This window comes from Setaria viridis, chromosome 7, assembly GCF_005286985.2.
Source record: "Setaria viridis chromosome 7, Setaria_viridis_v4.0, whole genome shotgun sequence".
Classification (NCBI taxonomy): Eukaryota; Viridiplantae; Streptophyta; class Magnoliopsida; order Poales; family Poaceae; genus Setaria; species Setaria viridis.
Window position 1 is genome coordinate 1,316,083 of NC_048269.2, and position 5,153 is coordinate 1,321,235.

The following is a 5,153-nucleotide window of genomic DNA, read 5'->3' on the forward strand; positions in this document are numbered from 1 at the left end:
GTAGACTCTTGGTCCAATTAATAGACATATAGGATGCAAAACTGGCGGGTAAACTACTTCATCTTCAGGATAAAACATTGTTCCTGGATCTACAGCAGAGACATCCGAGAGGGGGAAGAGAGAGAGAGAGAGAGAGTGGGTCACCGCCATCGGGCTTCATCGATGAGCTCGCCATGGTGGTGAAGATGGTGTTGACAACGACGAGGGCGGTGGTGCGAGGAGTTGGCAGAGCTTCCTGCCGCTGATAGCGCAAAGTAGATCAGGTTCTAGGTTTTTTTAGATGGGTCTGGTGGGCACGGTTTCAAACTTGGACGTGCGTGCCTCCGGCCCCCACCTCTCTATTTATATGCGTTATGTGACGGGACCCGTCAACCATATCCGGTTGGGCGCTCCCGATCAGGGCACGATCAAGGACTCCGACTCGGTCGTTGGACCGAGCTGGACAAGATCAATACTAACATTCTCCCCCTTGATCTCATATCATACTTAAACTTAGTCTTAAACTTAACTTAGCACCCTTTTCATCACATATCAGTGTATAGAGCATGTCTTGTCATAATAGCCAGTTATGTACTATCAGATTCAATAGCTACAACACACCTTTCTATTTTGAAATAGATTCTAGACCCTTAGTATCTAAGGATCATAGGCTTTCCCGTAAACCCATGCCGACTAAGTGTTCTTTGAACATATTAGGCGGTAAGCCTTTCGTGAGCGGATCCACGAGCATTTCTTTTTTTCTTATATGTTCTAGACTTATGGTATGATCTTGAATTTTCTCTTTCACAACATAAAACTTGATGTCAATGTGTTTGGCAGCACCACTTGACTTATTGTTATGAGCATAAAATACTGTTGGCTCATTATCGCAATACATCTTGAGTGGTCTTTGGATGTTGTCTACCACTCTCAACTCGAGTACAAACTTCTTTAACCATTTTGCCTACCTCGTGCCCTCATAACATGCTACAAACTCAGCAAACATCATAGATGATGCAGTGACGGTTTGCTTGGAGCTTTTCCATGATATAGCTCCACCTGCGAGAGTGAATGCATAACCTGATGTGGATTTTCTATTGTCTACATCTTCCGCAAAGTCTGAATCTGAGTACCTTTCTATTTTTAGGAAATTAGTTCTTATGTATGTTAACATGAGGCCTTTTCTGCCTTGCGTATAACGCAATGGCTTCTTTACCATTCTCCAGTGATATATTCAAATAGATTATCTTTATATCTACCAAGTATCCCAGTAACAAAAGCTAAGTTAGGACGCATACATACTTGAGCATACATCAAGCTTCTGACAGCTGAAGCATATTGGATCCGCTTTCATTTGATCGATCTCATATTGGTTCCTGGGACTATGAAATTTCCCAAATCTACCACCCTTGACTATGGGAGCAGGCATAGGTTTACTCGCATGCGTACTATACTTCTTCAGAATCTTTTCTAAGTATGCCTTTTGCAATAATCTTAAAACCCCCTTTCTTCTATCTCGATGAATTTCAATTCCTAAAACAAATGAAGCTTCACCAAGATTTTTCATATCAAAATTTGAGGATAAGAACTTCTTCATCTCCAATAATAGACTAAGATCACTACTAGCAAGTTGGATGTCATCATGAGGAAAATGAATTTCCCACTCTTAAACTTTGCGTAAACGCAATTATCCTCCTTAGTCTCATCAAACCCAAACTTTTTTATTGTCTCATCAAACTTCATGTACCACACTGTCTTTGAGGCTTGTTTTAGTCCATAAATGGATTTCTTCAGTTGGCATCCCGTATGTTCTTTTCTTTCCATGACAAAACCTTTGGGTTGTGCCATGTAAACGTTTTATTCCAAATCTCCATTGAGAAATGCTATCTTTACATCCATCTGATGTAACTCTAAATCATAGTATCCCACTAAAGCCATTATGATTCTAAAAGAATCCTTACATGAGACTGGAGAAAATGTCTCATTATAATATATTCCTTCTCTTTGCGTGAAGCCTTTAGCTACAAGTCGTGCTTTATATCTTTCAATATTCCTTTTGGAGTCATATTTTGTTTTGTAGATCCATTTACAGTCTAATGTCTTGGCTCCTCTAGGAATTTCTTCTAAATCCCAGACTTTGTTGCTACTCATAGATCTCATTTCATCTTTCATAGCTTCAAATTACTTCGATGAGTGAGCTCTTCTCATGGCTTCTTCAAATGAGGTGCGATCTCCCTCCATTTGAACTTCTTCACTGACATAGACTTCATAGTCATCAGGAATAGCTGGCTTTCTAACTCTTTGATACCTTCTGGGGGCCTCAACATTTGGCACATCTTCCATTTCGGGTTGTTGCAGCTCTTCCTCATGTGTGACAATAGGTTCTATAGGATCCTGAAGGACAGGTTCCTCATCTTCATTCATTGTTGCCACAGGAGAACTAACAATAGGTGTTGTAGCTATAGTGTCCTGTACTATCGGTGCAATAGCAACAGGTATCGAGAAAAAAGGTTCCTAAATCATCATAGTGGTTACAAATACCCGCTTCTCCTCAAGGCTAATTTCTCGGCGTACCGTGCTCCCCCTGATAATCTTATCCTCCAAAAAGACAGCACGTCTCATTTCTACAAACTTAGTATGTCTGTCAGGATAGTAGAAATGGCAACTGACTATCTTAGGATCTAATTTCCCAATATTTGGGTTAAAGACTTTGGCCTGAGCTGGACAGCTCCGCACACATAAATAATATAGTGAGGGCTCTCGTCCAGTCCATAACTCATACGGTGTTTTAGACATTAACGCCTCCATCGACAAACTAATCGATAAAGTGGAGTAGCTTATCATGATTCTCACCATATCCATTAAGGTACGGTTACATCTTTCAGCTACATTCTACTGAGGATCGCTTAGTGTAGAGTACTGGGCAACTATGCCATTTTTCTGTAGAAACCTTGCAAAATGTCCAGGAACTTGGCCATATGGGGTATGTCGACCGTAGTACTTCCCCCCATGGTCGGATCTTATTACTTTAATCTTTAAATTATGCTAATTTTCTACTTCATCCTTAAATATCTTGAATTTATCCAATGCTTCTGAACGCTCTTTAATTGGAATGTTATAAAAGAATCATAACCATCCACAGATGTCACTGGAAACGGACCACAAATATCTGTGTGAATTATTTCTAAAATTCATGTGCTTCTTTTGGCGTATTTCTTAATTTTCTTAATGAACTTTCCCTTAATGCAATCGATGAATTGCTCTAAATCTGAAAATTCTAAACACAGAAAAATTGATTCCTTAATCAACTGCTTCAATTCTCCTCCTCGAAATATGGCCTAAATGATAGTGTCATAATTTTGAAGATACACCATCAATTCTTTTCCACTTATTTCTTACATTCATAGATGAGGAGGCATTCACATTCTCAGCACTTACAATATTCACATTCTCACAAAGTGATTACAAATAAAGCTCGTCTTGTATGAAGGTAGGACCAACAATCTTATTATTAAACTTGATTTTACATTGTCCATCACCAAAATGACAAGGAAAACTATCATTGTCTAAACGCGATACACTTGTTAAGTTTCTATGCAAAGAGGGTACATAAAGAACATCTCTTAGATGAAGTACAAAACCATTTGCTAATTCTAATGGGAGTTCTCCAATGGCTTCGACTTCAGCTTGGACGCCATTTGCAACTTTAATGCTTCTTTCTCCTCTTTGCAGGGTCCTCCTCGTATGGAATCCCTATAATGAATTTGCAACATGAACAGTTGCACCTGAATCAATCCACAAAGTAGATTTTGCATAACTTAAATACAAGGACTCATCTATGAATTTAATAAGGTCATCACCTTTCTTACACGGATGCTATCTAAGCCCACCGCCAACACAAATGGGGTGATCTGTGCTGGCAGTTGGCTTATGTCGCCCGCCATAAATATACCTGTTCATCTTCTTCACTAGGCAACCTTCCATTTGGAGCCTACCCGAGAGGAGCTCGGGAGGAGCTCCTAGAACACCAAATCTAAGGGGGAAGGTTTTGTTCTTGATTTCCTTGGAGGAGGTGGCTATATAAGGTAAGTTTGTGTCATTCCAACCTTCCTTTTGAACTTCTATCCATCATATCTAGCTTCATTACCTTGTCATCTAGATCTAGATCTAGAACTAGAAGAGAGAGAGGGAAGAGAGAAAAAAAACTAGACATGGATTATTTTTGTGAATAAAATTCTATGGTCTTATTATAAGCATTACAATGCTATGTTTTTCATTTTAATGTAATATAGAAGTGAGTTTGATTATATTTTTCCTTATTAATTATTGCATCCATAGTTTTAAGTAATGAAGTTGATTATCTTAATGTTTAATTGAGTTTGATTTTTCCCTTTTTCTTATTAATTATTACATCCATGGTTCAATTGATTCTCATTTAGGGTAGTATAGAATTGATTTTTATTATATTTTCCCTACTTATTAATTATTACATCCATAGTTTCGATTAATCAATTTGATTGAATTAATATAGATTTGAGTTTGATTTTTTTCATTCTTCTTATGAATTATTACATCCTATGTTGAACTGCTCAGGAAAAGTTCCAAAAACACCAAATCTAAGGGGGAAGGTTTTTCTCTTGATTTTTCTGAACTATTTTCATTAAATTTCTTGCTACTTATTAGTTAATACATCCATAATTCAATTTAGTTTTTGGAATAGCTCATTAAATTAGTTAATATAACATAGAAATCTTGTCATAGGTTGTTAAAGATGGATCAAAGAGCATGGATGTATAGCATACGGAGGCATTCGCCTACTTTCATCTTAGAGGTAGCAAAATTTGTGGAGGTTGTGAAGAAGCACGCTCACATTTGCAAGACAAAGCAAATTTGTTGTCCGTGTTTTGATTGTAGCAACAAAATTGTATGGGAGGATACTAATATCATCAGGAGGCATTTGATAAAGAGAGGTTTTGTGGATGGCTACACAATTTGGTCCTACAATGGAGAGGCATGAGGTACTTCCAACAACACAGACATCAATACTGGCTGTGATGAAGTGGGTGGTGATGATGCAAACGACAATGATCATGTTATGATCGATGATGATTATGATGATCAAATAGATGTGCGTGTAGAACCACAGGTGGATGAGGAACGTGATGTTGATATGG